This window comes from Bacillus rossius, chromosome 8, assembly GCF_032445375.1.
Source record: "Bacillus rossius redtenbacheri isolate Brsri chromosome 8, Brsri_v3, whole genome shotgun sequence".
Taxonomy (NCBI): Eukaryota; Metazoa; Arthropoda; class Insecta; order Phasmatodea; family Bacillidae; genus Bacillus; species Bacillus rossius.
The window spans coordinates 35,413,815-35,434,288 of NC_086336.1; the positions used below are offsets into that span (position 1 = coordinate 35,413,815).

The 20,474-nt window shown below is 37.4% G+C and overlaps 1 long non-coding RNA gene across 2 annotated transcripts in view; it reads left to right on the plus strand.

The window, feature by feature from the left end:
- The first annotated feature begins 9,535 nt into the window (after positions 1-9,535).
- Positions 9,536-20,474, plus strand: part of LOC134534734 (uncharacterized) — a 376,369-nt gene continuing 365,430 nt past the window's right edge. The window contains exon 1 of one of the 2 annotated variants that reach the window (XR_010075530.1): positions 9,536-10,049. This is a non-coding gene — a long non-coding RNA (uncharacterized LOC134534734). The remainder of the gene's footprint in view (positions 10,050-20,474) is intronic. The other variant, XR_010075529.1, reaches the window with a different exon arrangement.

Consider the following 20,474-nt stretch of genomic DNA (forward strand, 5'->3'; position numbering starts at 1 on the left):
GAACGAGTCTGAATACAACTGACATATTTCGACAGCATGCTGGTTTTAAAACTATAATTTTAAAACATAATTACTATATATGGTATAAAGTTATTCCCAAGACTGTCAAATTGGAGCTGAAAAACTGGTTTATTTTGAAATAATAGAGGAAGGGTTAATATAGGACCACAATTTCCAAAATAATGTTTAATTAAACAGAACTAGAAAATATCGCATCTTCACCTTGCCATTTTCGAGAAATGCTAGTAAAATGTTTGGAAAGAATAACTACAATGCCTGGCAGGTATACAAGCACAACACCCAGTACTAGAGTTGCTACAGATCGCGAGCACGATTATTATAATGGGGTAAATAAATGCCTGTGAAGATATTTGGAAGATAACTTTGAATAAATAATAAAATTTAGTTTTCACTTGCGGATTAGTAATCCAGTTTTTAAAACCACGTTGTACTTACTTCTGCGTCAAAAAAAATATGGGGCCATAAGGGTGATCAATTGTTTCAGTGGAATCATTTTACGACAGCAACGAATTTTGCGTGGGTTGTAGATATTTGTTCTGTTCAACATTATTCACAAAGGCTTAAGTTTTTCAGCTTAAATAACTTCTCTACTATTTGCAATAAACAGGTTAATCAACTCTAACTTGAAAGGCGTGCACCAGCCTTGGGCATTACTTTAGACGTTTAGACCATCAGCCGTATTTTGTTGACTTACTTTTTCTTGCTGAACCTGCAGCTAAAGATTGTCGGGAGAGTTCAGATTCACTCTGTGTACAAAGTGTTTCATAATCCGTGGCACGTAAGTTAGGGTATACTTAATAAAAAAAAATACCACCATACAAGCAAAAATCATCTTTCATTATATGGTCGGAACTCAACCAGTGAAACGCTAGAGTGTGTTGTGTAATAACGAGAATCAAAAAAAAAAAAAAACGAAACTACTGGACACACTCCTTACACGGCCGAAATTCCGTCTACAACTCGCAAACGAGCCCCTTTCGCAGACATGTGATCGTTGAAAGGTTCTCTCATCTGGCACGTGTCTTGTTGGAAAACGTTCTCGGTGCAATCTTTGTGCTTCCCTTGCATTGCCACCCGCAAGCCAGTCCATGTAATGCACGCATCCATCTCGTTGGAGACCCACACCACAAATCACTACGGTTGCTGTAAACTGCGCGTTTACATCGTTAGTCGGAAAGCGTCCTTATAGGGGTCCACCAGTTGAGTTCCAAGCACACATTGTAGGATGAATTTGGCTTGTCTAGTTGCTTTTATCACTACCTAATGTATGCACCACGAATTTTCAATAATCCTGTACGTTAGGGATAAACAACTGAGAGAAGTGAATGCTCTGCCTGTCGTTCATTACAGTTGGTTTAGAATGGAAGATAATTACATCAGTGTACAGAACACACACTAGAATGAGGGTACTGTACTTGTGATGGGCATAACGATTCAATTTACCGAAACGATTCATTCGCATTCCATGTAATGATTCGTTCATTCCGTTATTTTAGTTCTAACCACCGACATCGGGATCCAGTTCAACTTAATAGTCATAACTCGTTCATCCATTCGAGTACTCTGTCTAGGCGGCTGGACTTGTCGACTGGCTGGTTATCGTAATCTGGTCGGCTCGGATAGCTGAAATTCCAGACGTCTGGCTGTTACAAATGAAAGTGCGTGAACACATTCCAAAGCTCGCGCCGATAAATTTAGTAAACAAACCTAGACAATTGTAATGCGATACTTGTTGAGTCAACCCGCACTTCCACCTTTTTCTTTGATTAGTTGTGTCGTTTGCTCTTGTGTTTGCGTATGCTGCGACTACTGATTACTCTGACTCCCGATGTAATGAGTCACTTTACGAACGAACCAGACTGGTCGGTTCAATTTTCTCGTTCTCTCTGCGTTTTATATTATCCCGAATTGTGTTCAGCTTTCGAGTAATGGACTCTCAAAGAACCGATTCTTTACATAGCGAACGAATCATATATGCTTTCGTTCGCTCAAAGATTCGTTCATTTTGAAAGAATCGTTCACGAACGACACATCACTGTACGGTATTTTTTGTCGTGCCTATTTACGTAGAAAATGCGCGGTATCACCAGTGTAAAATGTCACGCAAATGCTCGCGACACGCTGGATGAGTTCCGTTACTTAATTCGTGCGCACTTTACCAAAGGCATGGATGCGAGTTCTGCGCATGGTCTCAAGCACAAGCTATCTGTGCGGTGATGTCACGAGGTGCGAACGAACGTTTTGTGGGAACTAGGAGATGTTTAGGTTAGCGAGATGAATAATGCAGTTACGTTACTAGTTTATAGGGAAGAGTGAGTTAATTTTCAGATGACTTCCGAGAGATAATAGAAGATTATCGAAGACTATACATTACAGGCCAAACATATAGTGAAATATTTTGAAGAGTGGCCGTCCTCTATTTTGGTAACCAAAGTCTTGATTTTTTTTTTGTGTAGGGAGGGGGGGATAATAACCAAAAACGAAATCAGGTTTTGAATAGGTTTTGGGACATAAAATTGTTCTATCGTTTAGTTTTAAAAATGTGGGTTGGATAAAGCATAGATATAATTGAGTAGAATGCCTGAAGTTAATATTGAATATCTGCTACAAATAGTTTCCCCTGTGAAGTCAATGGCTTTTAGTATTGTATTAATTTTTGGGAATGACTACAACTGAAAAAAAAACTGCCAATCGACACTTTGATATAGTCTTAACTGTGCTATTTATGACTCAACGGATGCTAAATTTTAATATTAATTGTTAAAAAAACTGTCACGGCAAAATTTACGCCAACCCCTCTCTCCTGGAGTGAGTATAAGATAGCAATTTCTCTATCCTTTCAGGAACAAACACATGGTGTTAACAGAACGTTTTCCGCAGTTCCAGCCTTTGTGCAAGTAACGGAACAATGTTTCGGCGTGTCGCGCGCTGTGGGCTTCGCGTGGGTGCGTGGCGAAAGTGTTTTGTTGCTAGCATTTGAAGAAGCCAGTGCAATCATTCCACGGAGTGGCGTGGTGGCAGGGTCTGAAAAGGGGATAGGGGCTTGGTGTTTTTGGCCGGGTTTGAAAAAAAAGGGGGGGGGGGGAGGAGGGGAATTGTTCCCACGCACTGGCGTGGACTGACGGTCTACCTACAGGTCGAGCTTGGATTTTTCTCACGCCATCGCCGCAGTTGATGTGTCACAAATATGTTAGGCCGCGTGAAAATGCGAGCACGGATCCCATCGTCATAATTCTTCCGCACACGTAACGGCGCCGTACATAAGATTGCTCGGCATTCGATAATATGCAAAGGTTGGTAGTGCATTCGCAGGAAGGACGTGTTTTTTTTTTGGCAGTTGGTGAAACTGCTCGCGATTTCCAGCCAATAGAAAACCACCGACACAAAAACAAGCCTGTGGACAATTATAAACCGAAGCATATATTCATATCCTAATTTCGTTTCCCACAATTATATTTAATATTTATATCATTAGGCATTTTGTTTTGATTTTCAGCTCAGTGTGAATTTTTTTAAACTCTTTTATTTTCATCGCAACACACCTGTCAAATATCGGACTCAGTACATAATTAAATAATTTAATATGCCAAATTGGGTTATAATTATTCAATATTATAATAGGCCTAATTAATGCCTTTAAAAACTGTGAAAAATTGTAATAGTTAATTTGAAGCTATTGTTTGGCCATCTTGTGAAATGTGTACCCCTTTTTTTATTTTTTCCCCCCCCCTTTTCAATGGTAATTGGTTACTTATAATCGTATGATAAAACACAAAAAATACAAAAAAAAAACTTGATATTCGACGTGAAACATTATTTGACTAACTGCTTGCTTGAATCATAATTGCTTTATTTTCTTTATGCGTTGAAGTTAGCTTTCTGATTTTAAATAACCGAAACAACTAATTGTGCTTTATGTCCCATGAAAACTGTTTAAAATAGAGCTGTTTTATCAAACTGCATTATGTTTGGCCTTGTGTATAGAATTTTTTGTGCACTGCAAGTATTATTAACACTATTTTGCACCCGCATACGTATCGGGCGAATATGCTGATAATATTATTTATTTAGCTTCGCGTAGTATTGAAACAGCAGAACACGAAGTCGGTGTTGTTAATTAAATGCCTGAATATAATTTAAGGAAACTGTAGCAGACATTATTGTGACTGTATTGTGTAACAGCCAGAAAATTAGATGAATAAAAATACCTTTGTTTTCTGAATTTTATTACTTTCTTTTCACAGAAGCAGCTACTTTCTGAAACTACAACTTTAGTATCAAAGCTAAACACGAAACCTCTTAGCTCTACGTGAAACACTGTTACTAAATTGTTACCACTTTATCATGCTTCAAAGTATTTTATGGAAGCCTATGTGTGTAAAATACACGGCAATATGTGATACAGCAGGAGCAAACCTAGACGCCTACCAGGGTGGGGAGTAGACCTAACCTAGAAGTCCCTATATATTGGAGATAATGCTTATTGTTTAAAATGCGATGAAAAAAAGTGAGAGTCTTTCAATACTCGTCAGTGATGTTTAACATCAAAAATAGGTAACGAGCAGATTCATGTGTGTAATACGAAACTCGGACACGAAATTTAACGCTGAACTCTCTAAAATAAGGCCGAACGTAATAAATATACGAACAGTATACATTTTAGGGGAAAACTGTAAAATTGTTTTCCTTTTATAAAATCTAACTATAATTCTGTTTAACAAGATGATAATAACATATAAGCGAACCGAACACAACCCAACCCAGATAGGTTAGGCTAATTTTTATTTATTTCCTACAATTTTTCTCAAAATCGGTGCATTTGATGCGCTTCCGATAGTTTCGAAACCGTTATGATGCAGTTCGTGCGCTGGTGTAGGCAGGGTAGCTTAAAATAACAAAAAAGTAAAGTTAGTGCACTTGATGCGCTAGAGGTGGCTTCGGAAAAACTACGATGCTTTGGCGTGCATGGTGTGGACAAGCTGGTAAGCAAAGTTATTCCATGCCATGTGACACTCTACTCAAACATTTCCCAATGGTCGGCGAAAAATATCATATTATATATGCACTAGCTGCAATACCCGGCGTTGCCCGGGCTGAACACAGGGTGTAGTTAGTAATTGTCTTCTTAATTTGAATGTCAAGTGTGAAAATTAATTTATATCACTTTCAGATCCCGACAGACGTTGTTCTGCCAGTTTATAGTTATTTACCTGGTCTGTATGTAATTTAGACTTTATAAAGCATTATCGAAAAAAGCTGAAAAATAAGAGATTACTAATATTGAAAAGATTCCATTATCTAGCTAATGCTCGGCCTGCATTGCAATGCCTCATTCAGTTTTGTTTTGTAATATGTTTGAAGTAGTTCCACATATACAAATCATCTATCCATCTCTCTATATATATTTATCTCTATCTACATCTATATACATATATGTATCTCTCTATCTCTATTTATCTCTTTATATCTACATATATACTTCCCACTATCTCTATATCTTCTATATATAAGTTTATATATAGCTCTATACATCTGTGTATATCTCTTTATCTAACCCATTCCATTATCTATACCTCGCTCTATCTCAACTTATCCCTCCGTCTCTATCTTACTCTCTCTCTTTATATATATATATATATATATATCACTCTTTCTCAGTCTCTCTTTTATATTTAAATAAATTGTGTCATGCGTGCGCACTTATACAACAAAAACAGACGAAGTGCCGCTATATAAAATGAAATAAACACATTTTTTGACATGATTCGTGCTCCAACTATTGAAAAATAGTTATACCGTCTCAGTAACCTTCATGGGCATGCGCATAACAAATCACCAAAATTTCATCGCAATCGGATTAATCGTATTGGAACGCATACGTCACAAACAAACGAAAATTAAAGACATTACAAACGCATCAAACGATGGTGCGTTTAAAATTTAAGGCAACTCTATCTATCGACGAAGTTAAGAACAAAACTGTTATTAGCGCCTTTATTTTGCTAGCCGCTGCGAGCTCCACTAAAGCGGACTGGTCCCACCAAGGAGAAAAATATTAATTTGCCAGACCTTACTATGTGTATGATCGTGTGTCAGACATAGAGAAATGACACTCACTCACTATTTGTATGTATATGACCTATGATTTTTTCTGATATAAAATGAAATTATAACTTTTTCACTCCCTTAGGGATGGAATTTCATTTTAATATGGGGTCTATGTGTTAATTCATGTTATAAGCTAGCTGTAGGCCAAATTTCATTCAAATCCATTCAGTTGTTTTTACGTGAAAGATTAACAAACATTTATACTTACAAACTTTCGCGTTTATAATATTAGTAGGATAGCGAAAATTATGGGAGCACAGTATTGTTCAAGCAAACAATTGATGAGTAAGTATTAAAAAATAAAGAAAAACATGCAAATTAATGCCAGAGTAGAAAATAATAAATACAATTCACCCGTGAAATAAAAATTAAATAATATTATGTTTAAATGCAGGTTAGGCCTACATTGTAAATTTTGATGCACACACAAAACAGCATCGTTGGTTACTACACACGAGCTAAAACTTCAACACGTAATAATTAGATGTATATTCCAGGTTAGTTCCACTATCATAAAATTGCATTATTCACATCAATACAATAATTGCTATGTAACCTAATTTTCACAAAAGTGACTATATACTACACGTGGGTCCATCATCTGTGTCCCACTTTTCCGTTCATCGACTTCGATCCATTTTCACGACATTAACTTACTCTTACCAAATCACGTATACCGAGAGCTAAATTGTTTACACATCAAAAATTGCGTAAAATAACCAGAAGACTGCTAAGTATTTAATCGGCAGCATTCTTGTGCATGTTTTTTAAATTATATACAAGCGAAATTTATTTATCATGTAAAGAAATCTAAATGAATAATTCGCTGTTTTTAGAAGTTATATTAATTATATTCTTGTATAGGTTTTACACTTAACTTTTGTAAAAAAAATAACTAATGTGCTGTGGTCTTATTTAAATGTTATGTTATTCTGTACTGCCCTTAATTTTTTATTATTTTATGTGAAAAACTTATATTAACTGTAGATTATTATTATTATTAATTTATATTTTGGCAAATCAGTTTGGACGTTGAAAGAAAACAATAAAATAAGATTCAATGCGATTTATTCACACGAAACATTCACTAATATATATTTATGCCAAGTAACCATTAGTGGAGACGAGTAGTTTTGAAGTTTGTTCATACATATCCTTGGTATCACTTGTCGGGGTCAGACTGCCAGAAATCACCATGGGAAAGGATAAAGTATTTTTTCCAGGTTCAAACCAAAAACTTCATGGTCTATGTCGTAGCATTTTTATTAATATTTTATTAAAAACTGTAATTCAATTGTTTTTATAAATTTAAGATTTCCCCACCGATATTTTGATAATAAATACGGTGTTTCAATATTATGGACGTGACATAATTCAAGATGACGGAAAGTTATAAAATTCAAGTGATGGAATCCAAAATGGTGGAAAGTTTCAGAAAACTTGTAAATAAACGTGACGTCATAATTAAAAATGGCGGAATGTCAAGATGGTGGAAAGTTATAGAATCTTCTAGAATCCGAGATGACGGAATAATAATAATAATAATAATAATAATAATAATAATAAAATATTTTTTTAACCCGTCCAGATTGACCGTTGTCAGGGCGATCGGAGTCCGGATTAGTCGATATAACATTCGTATCTGTATAGGTTTACTCGTCTAAAACTTGTCTTAAGTGCATTTTAAGGCAAATTCCGTTTAATCTGGACTTTCAGCAATCCGGACAGGGTCCGGTCTCACCTTGTTGGGATTAGAGGGGCTATATTAATACCTTTAATACGTACTAAATATTTGATGGAGTTTGAAGTTTAGTGTTTTTTACCGGCCCACCTCTAGTTGATATTATATCAATTCAATTTTTACGTTTTTAAATTAGGTTTTTAGTAGTGTGAAGAATTGTGTAAATATCAGTAAAAGATTCAATGGAAATATTTTGTGAATACCGTCGGTGCTCTTTAATTCGGCATTCAAGGAATCGGTTAATGCTTTATTTCGGCATCGGTTCAGCTGCTCGCGTTCGGATTTTTCGGATAGATTTGGACGTTTGTTGACCTAGACCTCCAGATCGTGTACTGTTTATTATTAAATTTTAATAGGTACCGTACTTATTTTCTAACTAAATTAAAGTTCGATAATCCTATCTCATCTCCCAGAACGTGCCGGATTAAACAAAGAGTATAAGAAGTTAACAGAGATTTCACTCCCAGGTCAAACATAATTCCTTTTTTTTCTCTGAAATCTGTCACTAATGATTCTCCCACTACCAACAACAAAGCATAAAAAAAATAGTTTTGTCCCGAATTGTATCAGGACCACTTAGTATCCCCTTAGCAATATTTGGGTTCAAGATCTAGTTCCTAATAATACATTTATACTTTTGATTAAATATTGTCTAATTTGTATTTTAGAGGTCTTGATATTAAATGACATAAAATTAAGGATTTTATAAGATTTTATTAGAGATGGAAGGTGGTTTTCGTTGGTGGTCTAAAACAATGTTAGGTTAAACTAACATAATAATCTTTGGCGCGTTAAATCATGATATTAATTTACATTAACGCCCATCTATTGCAATAAACACAAATTGGCTTTCATTGAAGTGGTAGCAACAATCAACGCAAATACGCAAATAGGAATGTACCATTAACTAGTGCCTTCAAGATTCAACTGATACAAACACACATGGTTACACAAAATTAATATAAATGTTTGTATTTAAACATAAAAATTTATCAAGGTCTGCCGAATCCTTTATATTTAGGTGCTACACATTATTAAATAGTTATGCACCCTAATATTTATTTTTAATATACGCATTAGACAGGCATATGAAAAACAAGATCTTCTAAAGAGCGCGATTTAAACAAAACGAGGACTCCAACCTGACGGTTTAATAATGAGTGATTCACATCTTTATTAAAAAAAAAAAAAACTTAAAGGGGTTTTATAGATACAAAATGTTGTACGAGTCAAAGTAATTAATTTAAAAAAGTAAAATCACAGATCGTTCACAAGTCACATTATTAAACATTATTTATAATTCAGCTCTGAATGTGAATGACATTCAGAAGTATTGGTATAGACTGAATCATTAGTGTACAATAAGCGCATCGTAGAACCTATCTAAAAATAGCCCGCTGGGATTAAAGGTACTTTTATAGTACTTTATTAGTTTGTATAAAACCATGTGTAAAGGTTCATTCCCAATTGAAAACATTACAAAAAAAAGTAACATAGAACATAGTTCGCGGGAGATCCGTCTCCGTTTACGTGCGCCTCAAGCGTACTTTGAAAACTACGGCTGTGAGCATGCGCACTAGAAATTTCTGCGCCACAGCTCTGCTCGTGGCGGCGGAACTCGCAGGTGTTTCCACTCCGTCCGCTAGAGTGCAGGTGTGGGTCTGGCGTCAGGGCATGCGCGCGCGCAGGCGCGCGAATCGGCGGATGTATACGCTGCGCCGGTCGGGGAAGTAGTCCGCCCGCTAGCGGAGTGGGGGCGCTGGCATTCGCGTTCGCAGCGCTGTGGTGTTCGGAGCGGCCTGGTCTGGAGAGAAGAGAATAGAAGAGTGAACGAACCGTTGGGTCGAAGTGTTTGTAGCTGCGGCGCGTGACTGAAACTCGGCGTGCGGAAGCCTTTCGACTTCAGTCCACGTCCTGAAACGTCGACAACCTTTTAAAACGGGGCTTTTACGCGCGTGAAGTTCACTTCGCGGTCGTGTTCGTGCCATGTTTTCGAGCCGCTCGTAGCAACTTTCTCTTCTGCGGACATTGTTTAAGACTTCAGTTTCGTTCGACGCTCCGCGCGTTTTGTGTTCTAGTCGTCTGTTGTGTTTTACGGCACTAACGTCTCTTGTGAAGATGGGGAAGTGCAGCAGAGGCATGAGTGTTGCTGTTGTGTGGCTGCTGGCTGTAATAACAGGTAGGAACCTACTCAACAGGAAAAAAAAAGTTTCAAGGTCATTGGCTTGTTTGAACGCTTTTGGGCGGGAAAATTAATGTAACAGTTTCTTTTGAGGTTCTGAAAAGTGTTATTAAATCAACTTGCACACCGTAAGGTTTATAAAACGTAAAAAAAAAAAAAGTTTGTACTATTAGGAATGCTAATTTGCGCGACTGGGTAATTCGGCTTAAAAAGTTGTGAAACTTAATGTATTATTTTTGAAGGATGTTTAAGGAGTGGTATGCGCCTTCAATGTGTATTAACCCTCAATTGAAACCATGGATTAAGAGTTTCTAATAACGGCCAAATTTTAGAGGGAAACCCATTTTTTGTGGACGTTTAATTTTTTTTTCACTCTAAATTCGCGAAAATAACGGACTCATTGTGTGAACACAGACGTATGTTCCAATTTTTGATTTGAACACTGCTGCAATTGGGCCAAAGCCGGGGGCAATGTTAAATGCATGTTTACATCATAATGGGCGTTTTGTTGAACATTATGTCCTGACATGGGCGAGTGTGGTATAGAAATGCCCTCCCTTTTTTAAAAAAGAGCTCAGACAATATAATATTTTGGTAATATTTGTGTAGCCATTTTTAGTTGTTTGATTGTTGTAATATTTCTCTGATTCCGCTGCGAATCGCTGGGTTTATGCCCCATTTGACGTAAAAATAAAATGGAAAGGGTTAAGCCATATATATTTGGTATTCTTAATTGTTTGATTTAAAGATATAATTTGCCTTCCGTGATGAAAATACTTAAACTTAAAATCGGTTTTGTTTTGAGTTGCAGTTGTTGCAATATGCCATATCTAAATTGGTGCATGATCCATTTTTTATGGCTCGGCACGGAAAGTGGTGGCAAAATTAAAATAATAGGACTATTTTTTTATGATTATAATTTGTAGCTTAAGTAATATAACTACACAGTTAAACGATTTAACTCTTGTTCTAAAAATGTTTCTATTCGTAACTGTTAGTAGGTGTGCACAACAATGTAACTACTTTTTTGAATCAACTATCCAACAGGATATTTTGATAACGAAAAAACGTTATATCTTTGGCGTTGATTTAACATTATTGTCGTTGCTTGCAATTGCATTTGGGCTTTTAGTTGGTTACTGTCTGCCATTACGAGATAGGTTACGAACTGAGAATTTGACTTGAGCATTTTAAAATTTCCATTGAAATATTAATAAATTATTTATTTTTCTTGACTAATCAATACGACGCGGTAATTCTGAAAACTGGCTGAGGAATTTATATTGAAGTTTTCTTTCGAAGTTTGGAGTACTTAATGAAGTTTCAAGATATTGGACAAACTTTAAAATATGAGATTCACTTGTTTGTTTAGTGCAATAGTATGTTTTTGGCAATTGTGTACTTTAAGATATTAGGGATGGTAAAATCATATGAAAATTAATAAGTAAATATATTTTATCGCAAAATTTATTAAATCTGACTGGATTGTAGTTCATAATATGATACTGCAAACAATGTTTTGGGTCACGCGAGGGAAAATAGGGTTTGGAATGGGGACCATCCACACAACGTTTTTTGCACAAAGTAAATATTAAAAAAAGGGGGGGGGGGGATTGTTCCTTATTGCGTATCCAGGTAGTAGTTTTATTTGAACATAATATATTAAAATAAAGGAATTGGATCTGTTAGGGTTGAAAAGTTGTATAATTACCAAATTATATGTTTTTGATTTTGAAAATATGAATAAAACTTCGACGGACATGTATTCTATCTTAAAAATTAAAATAAAGTGAGCAGTCGAATATGTTTGCAATTTGAAACAGTACAATTACTAAAATAATAATAATATATGCATTATAAAGCTTTGATATAAACTGGATATGACCTGAACATTGTTCCGGGGAGCAATTGTTCTGGGTTACTTATACAATTGCATTTTAACTTAAAAAATTAAAAAGCTACTTGTTGTTTGTGAAACGAAATTTATTCTAACCAAAATATATTTAATTTTGAAGTTATAAATAACTTCGATATAAGCAATAAGGAACAATAGTTGCGTAGGTCACGACAACTGCAATTCTGTAGCATACTCAAAACAAAACAGTAGGCAACGTTGCTGTCATACAGGCTTTTCCAAAATTGGTAAAATTGTTACGTTGCCACTTTTCCGTAAAGAAAAAAATCTGTTTTTTTTTCTTAATAGTACTACGGATATTCCTCTATTTGCCTTTGAAACCGAGTTTTCAAATGCTTTCTGGTTACAGAGAAATTGCCGTTTATAAGTTACATTAGGTTTTGCAGGGACGCGACCGCCGCCATTTGCGTTAGCGCAGCAACTTGGGGAAAACTTTTAAGACCCACACACCATCAGTTCAGTTCGGACGGCTCAGCCCGATCTGTCAGTTTGGATTGAATTGAGGCCCTCTGCTCTTACCATCAGTCCATGTGCTCAGTTTGGACTGAATTGGAGCATACCCGCTCATGATTATTCTTGGTGTTTCTGTATAGTTTCATCGTAGAATATGGAAGAAACCATGCATGCTGCAGTTGCACTTTTTATTTATAAAAAGGGGGAAAAAAAATACAGCAATAATTATAAACCTGTCACACACTTAGCTGATGGACTGACGGTTTGAACTGGCGAGACGCTGTTCCAACACATGGCAGTTGGTCTGAGGGCTCTAGAACCCATAGTCCGAATTTTTGGAAAGCCATCAGTTCGTCAATCGATCAGTTCTGACTGATCAGTCCACCGTCCTTGTACACACACGGCAGTTCAGACCGTCGCGTCGGTTCAAACTGATAGGTCCAAACTCGCTCAAAACTGTGTGTGCAGAGGTCCTCAGTTATATCTAAACTGTAAGTTCGGGGTGAGCAGTCCAAACTGAGAGCTAGGTAGCTGGGCTTAACTTGTGGGGTTGCCTCAAGAATTCCCACCAGTTCATTCCGAGGACGGAACAGTTCCGAAGTTCGCCCTTCGCTCCTGCAACTTCGGTAGAATATAATATAGGACAAAAACGCTCGGGAAAGAGTCCCGTCTTTTATAGACTAAAGTGACAGAGGCATTACAGAGTTGTCGAGCTACATTAAAAATAGTGTAGACAGTTTATTAGGTTAGCTACAATAAAAATGCTGTGAAAGTGGGGAAGTTTGTTTAGGTTAGTTTAGCTACATTACGAATATTATAAGAGTGTAGCTATACTAAGCAGCCATCCACTATTTTAAACTTTTTAAAATGTATCTAACATTCCACAATATTTTAAATTATATTTAATGTAGCCAACATAACCTGACCGACCATTCACACCATGGACGAAAATATGTAGGAGTCCCATTTCACAGTTACGATTTTGAAAGCGCAAGCGGGCGGGCTCCTTCAAACGAGGATTTTTGATTCAGATGTCCTCCTAGCCCCCGGGATCCACGCCCATGATTCTTATTGCATCACAGATTAGTAATATCAATTTACACCAAACCTAAAAAAAAACTAAACTACCTACTAACATATTTTGATTTCTATTTTTTTTTTTTATTGAAGTGGATTCCTTCAAAATTACCAGTGTTTTAACCAATCAGCATAAAAATTCTAACTAAATACCCTTTGAACATAATCTAAAATTCAAATCTTTCAACGTGTTTATTTTAGTTACATTGATAAAAAAAACCGAAGAGAATAAACACTGAGCATGCACGAAGGCGGCCTCAATGAACTGTTGTAAATCTTAGATTTCCCGCGTTTGTGTGTGTACCAATGTTTTGGAATACAGTCAATATATATATATTACATTAATGATAAAAATTGTTAATATTATATTGCGTGATATCGCACGTCACAATCTGGAGCTCAGCGCGCCCATGATGCTTAAAAACATCATTGTTGACGCATAGGTTTGGATACACACTCGTGACTAGAGACTTTTATTATTTTTTTTATTTACTTTCCACTGCGTAGAAAAATCCAAATGTAAATTATGCATGTTCGATGTTATATTTAAGAATCACGGGATCGGCAATCCAATTAAAGCACTAAAATGGCGGTCGCGTCAGTGCACCAGGTAATATCGCGGACATCAGCGGGAACTTTTATCAACGCTGTTTTTACGGTCAGACAAGGAAAGTTTTTTAGTATTGGAAATCTCACATTTCAGAAATTTTATTATTTTATTTACGGAAAAGCCGCCACGTGAGAATTTCACATCATGGTTGAAATTAACTACGTATGCAAAAGTTTAAGCTTTCTGACATTAAAAATTGGCCAGTTTCTGTGAATAGATGATATGGTTCGTATTATTTGAGTTTGGTTTTATATATAAACGCCGGAATTGATTAATTTAAGGAAGAAGTAATTAGAGGTCAGGTGTGTCAGGTCAGGTCATAAGGTGTGTGTTTGTGTTAGGGAAGACGCATAAGGAGCAACCTTTTCCTAGACGTTGTGCTTATCTGGCGGTCGTGGCCCCTGTTTTTTTTTTCCCCCTGGACGCAGCAGTAGGCCAGAGGCTGCGCGCGTTATTAATTCCTGAAAGCGTCCTAATGTTCCCCGACCCGGGCATATGAAGGGGCGCGGTGTTTGAAGTCGGCCGGCGCGCGCATCGCGGTCTCTCATCAGCGGCCGGGAGGGCATGTCTGGTGTTCCGCAGGGGACAACGCCTATCTCTGTTACTTCGGTGGAGTTGCTTGACTGGGGGGGGATGGGGGTTGTTATCCGTCACCCGCCATTCACGCCTCCGGCCGTGGCGGGCGCGCGGCTCGTCCTAACGCCGCTTTGATAAACGGCGGGCCTGGGGTAACGGTTGCTCGCTAACCATCTCGGCCGGCGCCGGTGGTTGGTTAGGAAACATCACGTACGCCACACTTTCGCCGACTGGATCATTGGGTCATGAGTCGGAGCTCTTCGCTGTAAAACTTGTAAACTTGTGTATAATCCTTAATGGATTTTTTTGACGTGACGTCTAATAAATCGAACGCCGGCTGCACGCACGAAAAAGTGTCCCGTTACGCATATTGTCCCGTTTCGCTGTGTCCCGTTACGCTCATTGTACGCTTGCGCCGCATCTATTTCTCTTCCACTCGATTGGAACAACTATCGATTTGACTTTTTCGAGGCACATTAAACTTGAAACACTCCCATTCGTTTCCTACTTTTCCTATTATCGTCCTATCCTTAACAGAATAACACAGAAGAAGTTGCTATTTAGCAAACATGTATAAAATTTATAGTTAAAATAATCTCTTCGTTAAAGTAATAAACGTATTTGAATTAATGAGTGCAAATAAAACTAAATTTATCAATTAAATTGTAGATTTAATTTCACTCGTTCTTTGTATCCATACAAAATAGTGATTATTCAATAAAAATGATTAAATTTTATTCATAAAAGTATGTAATCATTTCATTAAAGTTTTTTATGACGTTATCACGTTAAACTATCGTCCGTAAACCGACTTTACAGACAACCAATTTTTTTTTGATGACACTTTTTCATAGCCGATAGAGTAATATCAGAAACCCAGGGTAACGTACGTAACAAATATTGCCCGAGGGCTCTTTTATTTTATTTTTTAAATCTTTGAGCTGGCTACAGATGGTAGCAACAGAAGCACATGATTTCGTATATACTTTCTCATACTTTTCGCATCTGCTGAGGTTGTATCCTGTGTTAGCATTAGAATCGACAATTTGTATGGTAATTTCCAATAGTGGTATGTATCATATTTTAGCTATCATAAACCCATTTTCATTTTGCACATTGACGATCCTATTTACTTACTAGTAAATATAGGTATATAATATAAAATTATGGATGCGAAGTGCTATGAAGAAAGTTTTGTTTTAAAGCTGTACCGTTGTGTTTTTCAGGCCATGGAGCAGATAGTCCTAAATGTAAATGTAACGTGTATATTTTTTCTTTGGTATGCCCGTTACACTAAAATTTTCGATAATCCGGCAAAGTCGGTAATTCAACACAGCCATGTGGGATTGAAACACCATTTCTTAATTTTTTGCTATGGCGTAACTTTTTAACCCATGAGTGGATGCATACGCGCATGTATGTTAGTATCTTGACCGTGTATGTAATTTCACTTAATTTTGTTGTGAAACGAAAGAATGGTAGGCGTGTTCTATTAAGGTTTTTTTAAATTTTTTTTCCAAGCCCTAGGTTGTATGTGAGAAACAGCAGACCAAGCTGACCAAGGAAAATATTTATATAGATTTTCGTTTCATGGTCCATAGCAGTGGCGAGGCGTGAGGTTTACATGAGGGGAAGCAATAACTCCGTTCACACCAAAACATGATGAGGTTGGGGGGGGGGGGGGGGGTCTGGGGGCCCTCCGCCGGGAAAATATGGATTTCAAGGTACAAAATGGTGCTATTTAAGTAGTTTTCTTAACTGAACATTGACTATTCCACAGGTAGAAAAATTGACATTTTTTTTAAATACATTATTTTTGAAAAATAATGATTGACTTACATTATTCTGATAGTAAAATACCTACTCTACATTACTTATATACTAAGTGGGAGTGGAGTATCATCGTACGCCCACAAATCCCCCACGCACTGCCAGCCAACAGCCCGCGGGAGAGATGCGCGCGCCCCGAGAGACGACCGCCGACTGAAACGCGACATCGCCACCTGCCCTGCCGAACTGTGGCGGACATAGCCGAAGCAGTCGGCGGAAAAATTCCACAGTCTGCTTCGGCCATGTTCGCTCCAGTTCGGCAAGAAAGCGTTACCTTCGTAGCTTCTACCGCGTATTTTTCCAGCCAATCCCCTCCCTGAACCTTTGTACCATGCCACCCCCCCTCCCGAAAGGAAACTACTGCGGCAGCCTTCCTGCTGAAAGCGGTCCTGCCAGCACTTCTAAACCTAGCAACGCTTCTAAAACAGCATGTTTTTGTGTCAACGAGTTCTTTTTTTATAGCGCACAGCGCACAGTATTGGGTCCCAAGAAGATAGTGTAAAAAATACATACACCTAACTGCACGAGCCAAAGTAAAATACTATTCTGAATAAAATATTTATTTAAAAAATACAATGTCTGGAAACTGCCTGGGCAAGCACTGCTTGCCTTGCTTGCCCTGACGAGACGCCACTGGTCCATAGACCCCAAAACCATCGTCAAATCAAAAGTTATTTATATATAATCTAAAACTTTGGTCTGTAACAATTTTTGACAAGATTAAATATTACTGTAAAGGGTTGAAAAAAAAAACAGTTAAAAAATTGTTTGCACAATTGTTTGATTTTATTTTAAACCATCATAAGGCTGCAAAAATAGCCTTATTTTGAAAATACAGTTTTTACTCTAGCGACAAACAGAAGTAAAAAAATATATTTAATTATTTCTGGCGATTATGCATGCACCACATGTACCTCCGACAGCCATATATATTTTTTTTTAATTATTTGTCCTTTGAGAGATAACATTTATGTACACATTTAAAAGATTTGACACAAATTAATTAAACAGAACCTTAAAAAAAGTATCGATAATAATATTACTAATGCACCATTCGAACAATCATTCGAAAGCAAAATTCCGACACATTTTGCTAACGTCGCCTCAGTGGTGCGTTGGAAATATAAATTTTTCTAATCGGATATTCTGTATCGCCAGCAAGTTTTTTTTTTTGGTCTCGCAATAACTTCATGTAATGTGTCGGACGTGACTGGCCAAGAAATTATTTTACTAGCGTCGCGTCTGTCGGTCTGTGATTTAGGTATGATAGTGCGTGCTGTACACTTTGGCAACTGGTGAACATTCCAGCTTTCTAGTGTAATGCAGAGTTCGTAGAAACATCGCAAGGGGGTTTGTTTCTGTAGGACGACAACAGTTCCGGCACACAATTCCAGGAAATCAGTTTCGCGGCTGGTAAACAAAGCAGAACAAATCACATTGTGTTGGACACAGATTTGGAAATGGTTCCCTCTGCATTCGCATTGCTCAGGGCAGACTTGTATTGTGCGGGTTGTCCGGTGCAAGCTTGTGTGCTTTGGGAATCCAATCAGCTTGCGGAATCGGTGCTATAAAACAAGTGTCTAGTAGTGGAATAACACATCATAATTGTTTTTCTACCATAGTTTTTTTGTCTCTTCCTAATATTTAGTTACTTCTAACTTGCCTTGATTCGCCTGTTTTTAAATTTTGTCGGTGGAAGAAGTCTGTTCATAGATGGCTGGTAGTGTGACGGGTACACGAGGACAGTCGTTACACCTCCCGCTGGAAAAGATCTTCACAGCCGGCATTTGTACTGAGGGGGTTGACCAGTCAAGGATTTTTGAATATCTTGGAAAAAAATCAGGGAAATATGTTATGTCAAAATTTCTAGATGAAATGGGTACAGAAAGGGCTCATCCTGTGTCGCTAACCCCTGAACTGTGCTATGCGTCTTTGTCAGATTGCTGTGCTGTTGTGCAGAGCTTATTTTACGTCACGTGTGGCTGAATTCGAACTGGTTGGTGCCTTGGAAATGTGACGTAAGAAACCGTAATTTGTATGTACATGGTTTCAGGCTTTGGTCACTGTGTAAGCATTTTTTGTCACGCTTCGTAGTTATTGCAGTGTCGCTAAGGCCGGTATACCAAGGGACAAAAATGTTTTAAGAGTTGAATATGATATACCTGTACCCTAAACGTACGGCACGGCCAGCCCATTATTTTTAGGGAACGGATTTTGATGTCCTATCCGTTGTTGTTCTTTTGCCCAAATTTCGCACATGCGCAGAGCTTTCGTCCAGGTGGCGGACCCGCGTCTGGCCCCATTAACTCGTATATAGTTACTTTTCTGAACATACGGAGACGTACCAAGCGTGTTGGTGTGCCAAATGAAACTTTTATACCGAAACTATCCTGGAATATACATTCTGTAAACTGTAATGGTCATAAGAAATAATACCTTAAAAAAAACTTTAGAAAATTAGAAAGGCGGTTCTATTTTTGTGCGATGGTGCTGCTATCTAGTATTTTTCCATAACAATTGTATCGATTGATGCGAAAAAGCCCGTTAGAATAAGTTGGAACCAGTTTCTAGCCTCGCGCATGGCATTGTTTATTATATCGTTTGGCGATCTGTTCCCTTACTGGGATTAGGTTTGGCCATGTTATGGAATACGGTCCTCTAATTGGGTAATGGCTGTGTCCCAAGTACACCTCTTGGAATACCGCCCTAACAGCGACAGTCAGGGCCCCGCGCTTGCCCTTTCCTTACTATTTTTTTTTCTGTTTCTCCAGTTTTCTGTGATAAATATGGATAATCAAGGGAATATGATGAATTGAATTGCTTTAAACCTGCAATTTAACTGATGGTAAATACCCTATTCGTTTTCAACAGTTTTCACGATTTCGTACTAAAAAAATATTAAAATATTTCATTGCCTCGAAAAAATTAACCATTTCACCAGAATTTGATCGTTAGAAACTTAATGAACTATCCCGCAAACTAATTTATTAGGAAAAATGTATAAAAATTTCTCAAAATCATTAACCTAAATCATCGTCTATATTTTAAGTTCCAGGTCGGCTTGAAAACGATACTTGATTTCCTAATTTTCCGGGGGAATGTTCCATTATACATTACTCTCCCCGTAGATACGCCACTGCTGCTCTTCGAAAAAAATAATACACTAAACAGAATCAAACATCGTAACAGGACAAAATGTGGGGGGGGGGGGGGGGGGGACGTAACTGTTCAATTAGCACTGGCGAAGCGCGAGAAAATTTATTGCATTGCTTTCGAGCTATTTTTCATGCACACTACGCCGCTAGATGCCACTACTGTAAACTAACTAGTTTCACGCACTTGAAACTCCACACACCCATGTTCGCTGGCATCATTTGTTTCGCGTATTTCTTACCAGTTTCCCATATTGTTATAATTACAATATTTGATAAAATTTTGAAAATCAAATCAATTTTTTTATCTAAGATAAACTGGAAGAAATGTACAACATACGCTAATCTTACATTCGACAATTTTTTTAAGCATTCAAATTCATATTTATTTAACCATTAACCGTGTCGATCTGATGGCAAAGATGATTACAGAAATACTTGATCGAGATCCAAACGCGAACGAGGCTTCAACAATTCCATAGCCTTTGTCAGGAGAGGAAGAAAGCGTCACTAGGATAGCCTGCAGTTTACAGCGATGAAAGCTGCAATCACAACCGGAACAGACACGAAATTTACCGAAGTAAAAGGTTAGGTTATGTTCAGTCAGTGTAATAAATAATACGTAGTTTTTTTGAGGTATGGTAGGTTTTGTAACTAATATGAAATTTTGGTTTGGTTAGCGTTATTTAAAATACTCTTATGACATTAAAATATAATAATCGTTGCAATATGGTGTTTTTTTTTTCATGAGCGATTGGCAAATATCGGAACTCTTCGGGTTTGGCTCCCATCCATATGAACTGTAGGTT